At 42.8% G+C, this 15,103-nt stretch overlaps 1 long non-coding RNA gene across 1 annotated transcript; it reads right to left on the bottom strand.

The window, feature by feature from the left end:
* Nucleotides 1–6,476: 6,476 nt before the first annotated feature.
* LOC146829260 (uncharacterized) lies at nucleotides 6,477–7,574 on the bottom strand. The gene is made up of 4 exons (XR_014961943.1): nucleotides 7,503–7,574; nucleotides 7,254–7,391; nucleotides 7,038–7,150; nucleotides 6,477–6,587 (listed from the first exon to the last, which is right to left on the bottom strand). It is a non-coding gene; the product is annotated as an uncharacterized LOC146829260 (long non-coding RNA).
* Nucleotides 7,575–15,103: the final 7,529 nt, after the last annotated feature.

Here is a 15,103-nt window from a genome sequence, read left to right as displayed (position 1 = left end):
GATGCACGACGATAAGGGGGGCCCGGTAAGCGACGTACACGCCATCAACCACATTGTACGTGTCATCATGTACGGTGCGTACCCCAACATTGCAGATGTAAGGTGTGTACCCCACCATTGCAGATCTTCGGTGCGTACATATGCGCTGTTGGGGTACGCACCGTACATAGGCCAACAGTGCGTATGTACGGTGCGTATGTCCGCAGCGTACCCCTGACCCGCGTATGTCTGCACCGTACCCCAGGCGTACCCCAATCCTCACGTATGTACAGACCGTACATACGGTGGGGGGTACGGTGTGGACATACACGGGTAGGAGGGAGGCTGGGGGGGCCGTACGACTCGTACCCCGGGCACAAGAGTACCCGGGGTAGGGGTCGTACAAAGTTCGCTCCGTACAGGACGATTTCCATACGCTTGTGTATTCGGAACGCCGGTACGGATCGGACTTGTGCGCTCGGACTTCAGTTTTACGACTCGTACGTAAAACTGTCCGGGGACGTCTCGTAGACTTTTCCCGATACGATTCGTATGTATTTTTTAAAGTACGAATCGTACTTCACCGGTTGTACGGGACTTGTGCGATTCGTACGTAAAAAAATACGGATACGAGTTGTACGGTAATTTATTTTTAACGGATCGGATTCGGCACCTGTATGTGATGGTCATTTATCAAAATGTCTGGACAAGAGGCTATTTATTTTGTCATTCGGCTCTAAGTTGTATTTATTTCACCTACTCTAAATAGTGTTTTTCCTGAATTTTAGTAGCATGAATAATTAATCACAGGCACTTTCTGCCATAAATTGCAAACTTTCTGTCACAGATAGCAGGGTCTGTAATAATAACCTAGGCCTGGGTGCCTGCACAAACCTGTTTGAAAGATTTTAAAAAACATCATTATTTCGGATCTTTTAAACAGCTCTCTCTCATGTAAACTATTTTTTTCCTCCTGTTTTCTGGGCTACTCCAGTGCAACACTCCCTTCGCTATCACTCTGCACTTAGAAGATATGGAACAGGCGTCTTTTCATTTTGTTAACAGTCAAGTCTAGGCTGCATTTATCAAACACTTAAATATGCATCAGTCAACTCTAACCATAGAAATGGTGCCAACAACTTCCTGAATCTGAAAAAAGCGAATATGTATAGATATTCTTGTAAGCTGTGAAGTGCAAGGCAATTAGGTGATCGTTGCTTGTATGGGTAAGTTGTGGTGGACTGACTGGTTATGGTGTTGTCTTCGTTTGGTGACATATACCCAAAGAACCATAGAGAAACAATAACAGCTTTGGGCCCTAGTCACAATGGCAATTTAGAGTGTGAAAAGTTTTACTCCTGTAGTACTCTTACGTATTCTATTCTTACATGCCTTTATAAATTGGTCCCAAAACATCTAAAACGGTAATACAATGGGAATATTTGGTGAATATTCATATACAGAAATAAATTATGAAAGAACTGTGCCATCTTTGCACTTTTACCAATGAGGAGTTGAACTTTTGAGGCCAACTCACAAAAACATTTATGGGTATTTGAAGTAGTATTTCTGTCCTGCTATTTCACATACACATTTACTAATCCTGAACAGCCTAAGCTATGTATTGGTGGGCCTAAACCTAAAAGGCAAGCTAGGAGAGTTTGCGCAATAAGAACATTTGAGTTGAATATGTCATTTTATTTCTAGCTCCACTGCAGCAGTATGTTAGTGGGGAAAGAGGTTCCCTTTGTAGAGTCCCTTGGGTCTCTTGACAGGGTCGATAACAGTCAAGTACAGTTGTTTCGAAGGTCTTGAGGTCTGCTCAGGTGCTGTGGCAGTAGGAGTGCAGGCAGTTAACCTTGGAAGGTAAACATGCCATAATGATCACATCTTTTGAGTGCCCTATTAAAACTACCGTACAATGGGTCACCTGAATTACCCTTATAGTCAACTTTTTCTTTGTTGAAGGAGGGAATTAATCCTGCATTCATTTAAAAAAAAAAAAAAAAAAAAAAAAAAAAAAACTTACATACACACTAGCCCTTTTGATGAATTTAACCAAAAGTTATCACAGTCATGGATTACAAACAGAATGAACATTGCAAACAATAGACAAAATAATAGATGTGCACCGTGTCCCATGGTGAAAACACATAGAAGCAAACAACATTTGATTACAATTAGAAATTCAGAGAAACTTTCCAAATGTGTTTTCTCAGTGCACACAATTAAAGTCCAATCAGTCAATTCATTTGAAATAAGATATATCTTTGGAAGCAGTGTAATTATTTAAAAGTAGCATCACACAATATGTTCAAATATGTAATGTCATATGCAAGTCTACTTGCTATCCATATAAGGACATCTATTAACATAATATTTCATAAAGTGCTAGAAAAAGGGGCACGCTTCGTCTTACCTCTTGCAGTTGCCACGCTTACCATACAAATATTGCTGTGCAACATTGGATCCTCACACATCTAACCTTTTTACGTAAATAAAGTGCATCCTTCCTATTCTTCGTCCCAAATTTGGTTGTATGCTAGAATATCCTGGGTAAAAGTATTGTATAACATAAATATGGTCTCCTAAACAATTACAAAAACAGCTTCCGTTTGAGTCTAGATTTTCTATCACTAACTCGAGTAGGAGGATGTTTTTGAAAATAATATTTACGACACAATATTTAGAGCAAGATAGCCCGGTACCATACCCCCAAGTTGTATTAACAATGGGTTTAACAGCATTCTAATCTTATCATTAATAGGGCTTTGAACAAGTAAATATTCCACCTCTTGCCTGTCACAAAAAAAGAATTAGAGTCTCCTGGACTCAGTTTTGCACTAAAACCTCAAAGGGCCAAATTACCCAATAGAATTGCTGCTAAATGTAAGTGCCCTGCTGCATCTTCCTTACTTTATCATGAAAGCATTATAAGAGTGAGCCAAGTAGGACCTAGGAGGGAGCGATGCTATTGGACATTACCAAAAGACTGATGAGCCACATAAAAGGTCCTTGAGCAACATTACTGGCATCTAACAGTAGGTTGGAAAATATGATGTCTTTTAGCTACTTTGAGCACGATGTTGTGGTTATTTATTTCTGCAGCACAGATTATTTAGTCTTCTTGTTTAAAATTCTTGCACCAAGATTTTTCAAACAGCTCTTCAATTTGCGTTCCTCCCTTAACATTTTGCAGGTTTGAAATCTAGGTACAATAATAATGGCTCTTATGGGATCTAAATCATTTCTCATGGAAGTTAAAAGATAGCTGAAAGTTTCCAAGGCTTCTGTGTGGCCAATTATGATACTGTCATAGCAGTCTGTAGCCTTTCCAAATCACAAGAGGGGTTTTGCGACTCATCAGAATCACAATCACAATTCAGAGAAGGTGTGAAAGGGGCATCTCCTCCTTATTGTGAATCGCAGTGGAATGAATCAATGGGCCTGATTCACAAAGGTAAAGTGAGAAGAAGGTCTAACTTTACGACTCTTGGGGCCATATTCTCAAGGAAGTAGCGGAGAGAGGCGTTAGCCTTCTTGGCTTAACGCCTCTCTCCGCCACTTCGGAAACGCGAGGCTGCACCCTACTCTCAAGGATAGGGTGCAGCCTCGTGTTTCCCCCTGCAATGGCGCTAAGTTTCACAACTTAGCGCCAACGCAGGCACCCATGCACCAGAGTGCAAGGGTGTCTGAAAGCAGGGAGGTTTGTTTATGTGCAGTAAGGTGTCCCTTCCTGCACATAAACAAACCTTAAATGCCAGTTTGTAACGTACATGTGTGCTGCTTCATGCAGCACACGTGTAAGTTACAAAACGGCAGTTCAAAAAAAGGTTTGTTTATGTACAGGAAGGGACACCTTCCTGTACATAAACAAACCATGGCATTTTGCTTTTTCCATGTGTGCTGCACAAGGCAGCACACATGGAAAAAGCAAAAACGAGGAAAAATAAAGCATTTCTCCTTGTTTCGCCACCTTAAGACCAGATTTCTCCTGGTCTTAAGTTTGTCGCTGCCTCCTATTTACGCTGACCTTGTGAATAGGAGATAGCGTCAAACTCAATGGGGGGTACGGTTGAACGCCCACCGCAACAGCCACTGCATGCCCCTTTCACGCTAAAAACAGCATGAAGGGGGATCTATTCACAAGGCAGCGTTAAGCCGTGTCAAGCCACTTAACGTGGCTTAACGCTGCCTTGTGAATAGGGCTTTTGGTATTCTCAAAGGTAGTAAATGCTGTTTGTGAATACCAAAAGTCGTAAAGTTAGTCTTTCGTCTCACTTTAGCTTTGTGAATCGGGCCCAATGGCTTGGAATGTTGCAGACTCCTCAACGGAGTTAGTAACAAATTTGCAAGGATGAAGTAGTCCCTATTCAACTTCTTCCACTTCGGGAATTGCATTGGGTGGCTTTGGGGAAAGTAGGTAATGGTCCAGGGTGGCCCTACCCACCCCGATGCATTCTCAAACATGAAACATTTTATTTAAAGCAGCATCTGTTCTTTTGAGGGATGCTTTAAAAAGGTCTCCTGTTGGTGAATTCAATCATAGAGATGGTGGTCAGCTGCTCTATGCAGGCAACTATAACTTTGTATTAAAGCTGGCCGCAGATAGCAACTTATTAATATTCATTAGGCAGATTGATCTGCAAGACCATGTGAGTGGAGATTTTGTGACACACCCTAATATTACATATGTTGCATTACAAAATTACAGAGTTGTCCCAAGTCACAAATAGGCAGTGGGCTATTTGCATCCACTATTTACAACCGCTCTGTTAAGCCTCAAAAATATGTTCGGACAATGGAATGGTCAAGGAACTGTGAAGCTCCATGGCATCAGAGTCCTAAGGCTGCTTTGGTGCATTCACACCATCCAGGCAGTCAAAATGCTGATTCCAGTGTTATCCTGTACCTGGGTTCTCAGAGGATTTGTGTGTCAGAGTATCTATAACTGTGGAACATGTGGAAACACCTCAGAGAAATTGACCCTAAAGAAAGTTCATGCTGGATGTGAACAAATGAGAAATGTACTCCTCTGTGGATAGGAAAAGAAAAAGTGAAGCCACATGGATTGCACGAAAGGGGTCTGCAGATCCACCGAGCAAGCGTAAAAATTACATATTGCTGCTAAGATTTACTGCGCATGCTTCAGTCTAAGGCCTGGTCAAAACAGAAGCACTGCAGCCAAGATCTGCAGCACACATCTAAAGGATACATGCAGATGTTTTTTAAGTGCTTGAAAAGGGTTTGGACACATAGCGGTTGATTAGGATGGTGGGCACAGACTTTAGTCTGCCCGCCATCCCAGTGGAAACGGGACCGGCCGCCAGACATGTGGCAGTACGGCAGCCCTGATTAGGGTGCAACCACCACCCTAGCGGTCGCATCCTGCATATTTGACATTGCAGTGGGTGCTGGGTAGAGCAACACCCGCCGCAATGACAAAATGGCATGTTGTGCATTTGCATGCACAACGTGGCAGGCACCGTGTGTTGCCTGCTACCTTGTGCATGCAAATGGAGGGGGCTACCATGGGTACCCCCCAAGTGCACCCCCCACCTCCCCGAGGACCGCATAGGGCCCCCAAAGAACATGCGTGCCAGCCTTTCCATGGCGGCAAAGCCGCCATGGAAAGGTCTTCACAACACACCATCCTAATATGGAAGGCAGTGCCTGCTAGGCACCACCACCATATTAGGGGCCAATTCCGCCCAGCCGGAACGATTGCCGACTGGCGGAAAAGCGCCAGAAACACTTTGCATTCGTATATGGCGGGGGTTTCACTCGTTACGATGTCGTGGCGGTAGCCACCGCCGGATCTGCAGTGGCAAATGTCACGACATCATAATGAGCCCCATAGGCTAGTAAGAGGTCTGGCCATTGGAACAACTCCTGTTACACATAGTTGAAGGTAAAGAGCAGGGGGACTCATTCAAACACAAATAATGATGTGCGCATCCTGGCTAGTGGTCAGGCCCTGCAGCCACCAGCAGCTGCTCACAGTTGAAAGTCATGAACAATGTGGGCTAGTTGCAGATGAAGGGTTAGGCATATGCTCAGCTTAGAAAATGGTTAAAAAACACAGAAATTCACTGAAAATAACATGGGTTAAAGTGGTGCTATAAGGGTGTTAAATTGAGATAAGAACTTATATTTAAAAACCTTACACATGACATCAGTCATCACATGTTAAATGGTGTCACTGATGACATCTGAAATGGCATTATTGACAACATATCTCTCAACAACAATAATCTAATCAAGACGATGTGGGCCAATATTTTAGGTGCACTGGCAGGCTATTTGAACCACATTAGCAACTGCTAGATGTACATTTGATTACGCTCTACTTCTAGTGGCCCATCATCACCAACCACTGATCAATAAACACATGTTAATACAAGAAGGAGCATATGAATAATACAATGATTTGACAATAAAATATATTGCATAATCCTGTGTATTGTCCAAAAGAAAACTCTTCCAGTAGAATAAAATCTGATTCTTTGTCTTTTATTCGATTATTTCATCATTTCAATCAACTTCACCATTAAGTTATTACAGTAAACAGCCGACGCATTTCGTCCCCATCTGGGACATCATCAGGGCTGTAAAGCAAATAATATATAATAAAAAATTCAATCAAAAAATACAAGACAGAATAAAAAATATAAATTCAGTGGTAATGAACAATAACAATGGCGTATGGTACACACTTCACAAAACACCAATTCAGATCACAAAATGTTATAAATCTACCTATTGAACATTCTTAACATTCCAATTATAAAAGTATATCGCTGTGATCATACGCATGAGGAAACAAACAATTCTTAATACATATTGTATATTGTATTAAGGCAGAGAGTTATATCACAATTAAAAATTCTTATTCTTCGTATTTCCGAATTCTTAAAGCTAATCGTAAAATTGTGTAAACCGGTTTTCTGAAACAAACAAACCCCCAAGTGAGGATCAAATAATCTCACCTTCACCTAAAACTCTGTAAATCATAAATGAAAGGGGTTCAAGAAAAAACTGCACAGCTCCTAACTCACCTTGCTGTTGATTATCCTTTTCAATATCTAGACAATAATCACTGTGCCACCAATAATTCTTGTAAGTATCTTCCTGTGTTCCACCTCCTTCACATATATCCAATGCACAAAACCTAAATAAATCAAATTATTAAAAATATTTATTTACACCCATCTATAATCAACACTCTCCACAGTACTAGTTCAATATTGAAACTCAGATCCCCAAAGGCTCACCTATTCCAGTGTAATTAGTTCCACGTCAAGATCTGATCTAATATTATGCACAGCAAATTCTTAAACAATCTTCTTATGCGCAAATCGAAGCATGTTGAACTTCCCAAGTATTCCTATCAAGGTCAGCAATTCCCATATCTAATGAAGTATAAAAACAAAAACAAAGCACCACGTTCAGAAACTCTGCCCAACATAAGTCTGAAACCTCCATCTATGAAATCAAAAAAGCAACAAGCACCCCCCTCTTACCATTCTAGGAGATAATATCAGCAACTCCCCACTTCCAGCAAGATACATCCGGAATAAGTCAAAACGTTCGGCAGCTACACTTTTAAATCCTCTTTCCACCAATCATGTTTCAGCTTACATAGCATTAATACGCATCCTCCAATCACTGCAGACCTAAAATCAAGAACCTAAATGTTTCCTTTCTCGTCCGCTACTAAGCACAGGTACTGCGCATGACTGTTACGTCTGACCTAATCACATACTTCCTAGTTACTGAAACGAAACGAAATGCTCTCTTTCTGGTCCGCCGGCGGGTTCCGACCTAGTCTTGAACTAAAACCATACCTCATAATGAAAATCCAAGCCTCTCAGTTCTCTTGTTAACAAATCGATAGTCCTTAATAAATATGACACCCTTGTTGAAGGGAAAGACAACACCCATTCATAATGCAATCCATTTTGTACCGCCGGAAATAATACCTTCGCAGATCTCTCCCAATCAGAAAGCGTGTTTACTATCCCAATATTCTATATACAAACAAGTGAGAAAGGCGTTCCTTCGCAGATCCGCCAACATGTTCCGAACTTCTTACAAATACACAAGTACTTCCATTTATGACAACAGAAAGTTTCTCATAGCTCACTTTGCAGCGAATTAATGGTTCTTTTAGAAAAAATAAGACAACCTTCTTCTAGAGAAAAACAACAACAATTAATCCTACGATGATAACTGCCCGTCGGACAACCCATCTACTATCATACATCATCGACATATTCCGAAAAAAGAAATTATGCACTGGTCGGCAGTCCTAACCACCTCATTATGATGCAACCGCACATGATGTGTCGCAATCTGACATTTCCCTATAGGAGCATGTGTTATAGCTGTAAACTGCATGTAGTACATGCTCCCGTAGGGAAATGTGAGGTGGTGTTAATCCCTGCACCCCGTGGCAGGTACCTCAAAGTGCCAGCCACGGGGTGCAGGGATTAACAGGGGGGCATCATAGGTGCCCCCTCGGCCACCAACCAGAGGCCTCAAAGGAAAGGGAGCATGCAAGGGCCCCCCAAACATGCTTTCCAACAGAATTTCCATGTCCAAAGGCCGGTACGGAAACTCTGCCGGAAACCGTGCATAATAATCCGGACGACGTAAACCACCATTCATTTGGATTACGGGCCAGCTCCAACTGGCCGACTGGTTCCTTGAGTCAAGATCAGCTGGTCATAATTGAAACTATCGATGTAGGTCGTAACGTAATAGGCCCCTTAATGTAAAATTTGTCTGTAGGTCTGTAGGATAACTTTTTCACTATAGCTTGTGACCAGACAATTACAGATAGATATTCTTTTGCAAACAGTCTTTGACTTTTCTCACAGATTTTGGGTGACACACTATGCCACACTACAGTCCTACAGGCAGCAATTACTCTTTTGGTGCATATGATAGACATACAGTATGCCATGGTATGCCCGCAAGTCAAGTATGACTGATCATGGCGAAGGTCATATGGTGCATGGTTTACCTACCAGTACAGATCTGGGTGCAAGCACTACTGTTTCTTAAACAAGGCAAAGGCTGAACACATTTGGTGGGGGTTGCAAAGGCACATTTGAGAGTGGGTTTTGCCTCTCTGGCAAAGTTTGTGTAATTATAGCAAGGATAGCTCTATAAGCCCAATGAGACAAAATAGCAGTCGCAGCTGGTTACTTTTGAAAGTGGTGGGCTGGGCTTAAAAGTACAAATACCAATAAAGGGGTAATGGAGGCTCTCGCCGATAAAAATGTGGAAAATTAAACTATACAGAAAACTCTAAGTATGAATGCATCAAATGTGCAACCACGGGGAAGGGTTGTCGATGTTTTGACCTAAAATTACTCCACCGATCTCATCAAGACTTAGTCATGCACCTACAAGTAAACAGAGAAAAGGGCATTTAATCTAACGTTAGTATATCTATTATACAAAATGTATCAATACTGAGCCACAGAACACTCACCACAGTTGTACTCTTTTTTTTTTAAAGAGGACATTCACCATACTAGGATGCTTGTTTCCATTCCAGGGAGGACCTGGCCTGGCAGTTCAAGATTGATTTGCATATGGCTGTGTCCAAACAGGAATGGCATGGTGAGCAAAAAAACAATGGATTTAGGCCCAGATCTCTGTACTGGGGTGAATGTATGGCATTGTTCTGCATTCTGTCCATCAATTGTTCTGTTTGCATTTGTCACCCTGAGTGGGACGGGTATGCCTAGACATGGGTCCCTTGCTCTCCATGCCACTGGAGTCAAGCTATCCTGGCTGATGAGGGCTGAAAGCCCAAAAGCGGTCCTAGGATACTTGTTTCCAGTCCAGGGAGGACCTGGCCTGGCAGTTCGGGCTGGACTGTTCCCATTGGGCGAAGGATCAAGATTGATTTGCATATGGCTGGGTCCAAACTGGAATGGCTTAGTGAGCAAAAAAAACATGGATTTAGGCCTAGATCTCTGTACTGGGGTGAATGTATGACGTTGTTCTGCATTCTGTCCATCAATTGCTCTTGTTCCAATTGTTCTTTTTGCTCCTTTAATCAAATCGATAATCATTATGTACTCTATTGCAATATCTGGGGAGGGTGTTCAATTCACCAAGTACAATTAGCCAAAATGTGAACAACCATGCCGTGCCCATGTGTCATTCAGGGTGCAAGTCATCTTATATCATGTCTTGTGTGTCTCATGATAGGTCAGGTGTGCTGAGTGACCCTTCCACCACAAAGTGCAAAAAATGCGTTTTGCAGGGTGCCAGTCACCTTGTAGCCCATTCAGTGTGTCTCACTCTGGGCTGTGTATGTAGAGTGAGCCTTAATCAACAGCGTAAGAATTAATCTCAAATCATGAAGGGCATAAAACGAGTTGCAAAGCATATCACTTACTCACGGAGTAAACTTACGTCTATGAGACAATCACAGAGCCTGCGTCTAAAACTATCCAAATCACAGCCTGTATTACCATCTAAAGATCAAGATGGTGCATACCTGAGTCACACATTTGAAGCAATCCTAATAACAGTCTGGATCACAGTTCAACCATCAAGGGGCACTAACTTCAGGAGTAAACAGATTCTCTCACTGAGGTCAAGCCTGCTCCTGAGAAATCTACAGGGATATGAACTGACCTTGTATTAATGTCATCTAATGGAAAAAGTCACTCCCCGATTTGAGTGCCCTAACCTTATTCCGTAAAGCAGTATCCAGATCACACTCGTGAATAATCCACACTTGTACCTACAGGAGCATCTCCACTGCATGTGCTACCAAAACTGTTCTGAGGCTAAAGAGCAAGCAGAAGCTCATGCTGAGATAACAGGAATTAACTCTTGAAGCTGGACCAACAACATTGTCTAGGTGCCGCCGTTTTGTATGAGTGAAAACATGCAGTGAAATGAACCACTGTATGCTTCTGTTAACAAAAAATCAGTGACTCGTGCAGACGTGTCATCATGCACTCATTAACTAAACAACCCTCTGTTCACTAAATGTCCATTAGATTATGAACTAGATTGATACCTGTGTCTTTGGATATGATGTATCTCACCCTCATTTGGAATCAAACTCATTTTGTGTATTCATATCTATTTCAAACACATACCCACAACCCCCTTTTCTTATAACAAAAAAAAAGATATGCGTGTTCTGGGTAGCCCAAGACACCCAATATGAATCTTAAAGGCAGGGGTTTCTAGGAAGGAGCGCCCTAACATGCCTAGTGAATTATAATAACAAAATGTTTATGCTTGTGGTGCCTCAGAAGCGGCAGGCGCAATACCAAGCATCTTCTTAATGTTGTGGGGTGGGGGGGTCAGAAAGTGAAACAGTCCCCACAACATTAGGGAAAAAAAGTAAGTCTACTGGGTCCTTAAAACCATGACCCCAGGAAAACTTAACATATTTTTTAAAAGCACACTCTATTCTCTTTAGCTGGAGTGCAATGCCCTCTTGTGGTTGTTTTTATGATTGCATTTTGAGAGCTTTCAAATGTGAAAAGAAAGGCTTAGAGATGTGTTGGTTTTATTTAAAAAAAAAAAAATCTCTAGATTTTTCTTTTACAATTTTCACTCCACAAAATGCAATAATAAAAACAAAATGCAATAATAATTATTAAAAAAAAGTCTACCTGAGTGCAGCCAAAAGGCCATGCATGGCGTTGATTTGGCTGTTCGCAGGCCCGGCTTACAACCACCCATCACGCAAAGGCCTGCATGGCGGTTGGTTGGATGCAGGCCTGCCAGCAGGGTTTACACATGTTAATAAAATATTACTTTTCATTGAAAACAACTCTATAAATTCACTGAAAAAACAAAGGTTAAAATGATATCATAGTCAGGTGAAGATTTCAGTGACAATGTAACGTTTAAAAATAAAAAAACACTGAAATTTACCATTTATAATCATCTCTCGTAACTATAACTTGTGCCCTAAGGTAGCAACAACATGATTGGGAAAATTGGAAATGACATAATTGATGACAAAATTGTACATGTCAGGGGTGTGAGTTATAGTTACTTATTTTGTGTTGATGTGCTGACCCCTTGACAAAGCCTCGCTTTTTATATTTTGGTGTTCTGACCCTTTGACAAAGACAGTTCTTCTACCTTACTGAAAAGAAGACCCATCATATATTTATATTACATCATCAGCCATGCGCCCAACCCCTCGTTCAACGCCAAAGGCCATGCACTGCAGGGGGTAGGCCACCAACCTCACATCACACTCAGCTGAAGGTTGTTCACAGTGGAGGTTTAGCACCACCAGAGGGGTAGCCACAGGGCCTGGTGGCAGGCCAGGCCATGCACCCAACTCCATGCCACGTACGGCCAAATGCCATGCACTGCTGGGGGACGGCCTTTCCTGGTGCGAGGGTTGGATGCAAGGCCTGGCTACAGGTCCGGCCGGGCACCCAAACCCATGATGCGCTTGTCAGCAGGGGATGGGTGTCAGCAAGGAGTTGGGCAGAGGGCAAGGGAGGCAGCAGAAAATTGCAATATCAACTAAAATATGGCCCCTTTCTGCTGCTTCCTAGCGCTGGCACTATGTATCCTGCCTAATGCCAGCACAGGCACCCTTGTACCATGGAAGACCCATGCACCACCCATGGAACACCGACCCAACACGCTGCCTTGCATTACTTTATATTTACTAAACCATGCAAAGCCACCCAAAGGGGTTTTGCTTGGCATAGTAAATAACAAATATGATTTTGCATTGGGGCTGCGCCACAAAAGTTATGAAACCCAACGCAAAATCTTAGTAAATATGCCCCTAAATCTTTTGATCTGTCAGGTCCGCCGATCCTATGCCATAATGAACATTGCTATAATGAACATTCTTTGGCAGGCGTAGGTGGCTGAAAGAGCGCAAGCCAAGAAGGTCTATCCACACCAAAATGCAATAGATAAAGAAGGGAAAAGGATGGAGTGTTTGGTGCCTCCTCATCTGACTCAGAAGAACATATTATACATTAGTAAAGCTGTTTGTTTTGTTTGTATTACAATTGCTTATATAGTTGATTAATATAGGTGTTGTAGGTTTGTAATGTTAAATGGTTTTGTTGTAATAAAAAAGTTTAAAGTTATAAGTGATTGTTTTGGTTAATAATTATTATAGATGTATTCTGAATTTTAATATTATTACAGTATTGCAATGTTGACTGAAACTAGCAGTTCCATCTTTTGAGGACTGCAGAAGTGCTCCTGCATGTATATGCATCTATACGATACTATGCATATCTTTTATGCTATGGAGACTTGTTAATAGAGAAGCAAATTATCTGAATACTGAACGACTGTCATGCAACAGTGAGGTCTCAGTAGAGAGATCACTCCTTGTCCACACTGTACTATACAAACCTTTCATACAACAGAGAGGTCTTGGCACAGATGTCAGTGCATCCTCATACTCTACTACGCACTGCTATCAGCTGGTGAAGATGTGAAAGTGGAGAGGGTGGTTCATTTGCACATGTTACCATATATGCTTCTGAATCTGAAGAGAGGTTTCAGCAGGTAAGTTGCTTCCTGTGCTCAACCTATTACGCCTTCTTATTCCCATGGGGAGTAGTCTGAGGAAGGGGTGAGTGTGTTCCCACATTCACCTATCAATCAATCAATCACTCAGGATTTATAAAGTGTGGCTCATCACCCAATAGAATATCCAGGAGCTTGTAGGCCCTGGAGGCTTATTTGAACAGCTAGTCTTGGAGGCCATTCGGAATTCCAGAAGTGAGGTGATGACCTGGAGGTGCATGGGGAGCCTGTTCCAGGTCTTTGCTGTGATGTGGGAGAAGCAGTGTCCTCCACGTCTGCTTCAGTAGCTGCGGGGAATATGGGAAAGTAAAAGGGAGGCAGAGCGTAGTCTTCTTAATGGTTGGGGGAAGTTCAGGCAATGGTTAATGCAGGTGGGTCCTTAGTTGAGTAGAGCCTGTGTGTGTGAGTCAGCTGCTTAAATTGGCATCTCTTCTGTATGGAGAGCCAGTGGAGTTTCCTGAGGTGGGGTGTGATGTGGGTTTGTCAGGGAAGGCCATGCATGAGTCTGGCTGAGGTGTTCTGTATGGTCTGAAATCTCTGTTGAAGGTGTGCAGCGATTCCTAAATCGAAGGCATTGCCGTAGTCCAGTCGGCATGGGTCTGTGTGAGTTCCAAAGAGGATGGATTTCATGGTGGAGGTGGTGTCGCGGGTGAAGAGGATGTTCTAGGTGGTCATTGTGTGGTTTTGTGTCAGGTACAGTAGTGGCGTGTCTGTTGAGGAAGTCTGTGGTTGTTGGTTTCAAAGGTTCTGTATATGGTTGCGATCTTGTCATGGAAGAAGTGGGAAAGGTTGCCGCACAGCTCCTGTGAGGGTGTGATGTTGTTTTCACTGGCAGCTGGGTTGGAGAATTCCTTAACGATGTTGAAAAGTTCTTGGGCGTTGTTGGCGCTGGGTTCGGCAAGGGCTGTCTTCTTTGTTGCCCTCAGCAGGCAGTGGTAGAGGTTGAGGGAGATCTTGAAGGCTGCCCTGTCGGAGGTGTCCGTGCTGGTACGCCATTTCCTCTCCAACTGTTTGCTGTCTCGTTTCGCTGTTCTGAGTTCTTGGGTGTACCAGCAGGCCTTTTTGAAGGATTTTCTCTGAATGTTGCTCTTGATGGGGACAATACTGTCTGCACAATTGGGGATCCAGACGTTGAAGTTTTCACTCCCTGTTCGAGGTTGGTGGTGGGAGCAGGGTTGGAGGTTTTGAGGGCGTTTGCCCAGCTGGTCTCTGGAAATTTTGGTCCACCTCCGGTGGGGGGCATTGGTCATCTTGGGGTGGTGGTGTGGGGCTGGAGTTACTGAAGTGTGCGATGAAGTGATTGGTCCATGTGAGTTCTGTGGCCTGGCTGTATTTGACGCAGTTGCTGGAAATTGGGTCCTGCATGTGTCCTGCAGTTTGTGTAGGGCCGTGTACGATCTGGCTCATTCCAAGGCTGCGCATACTGTTGAGGAGTTGTGCAGTGTTTTTCTCATTGGGGTCCTTGATGTGTAAATTTAATTTGCCGAGGAAGATGTAGTCCTTGGAGTCTAAGGCTGGGGGTGCTATGAGGTCCGCAATGTGTTGCAAAAAACAA

This window comes from Triturus cristatus, chromosome 5_2 (genome assembly GCF_964204655.1).
Source record: "Triturus cristatus chromosome 5_2, aTriCri1.1, whole genome shotgun sequence".
NCBI classification, from domain to species: Eukaryota; Metazoa; Chordata; class Amphibia; order Caudata; family Salamandridae; genus Triturus; species Triturus cristatus.
Note: the sequence above shows the minus strand (reverse complement) of the source record. Positions and strands in the feature narration are given on the sequence as shown.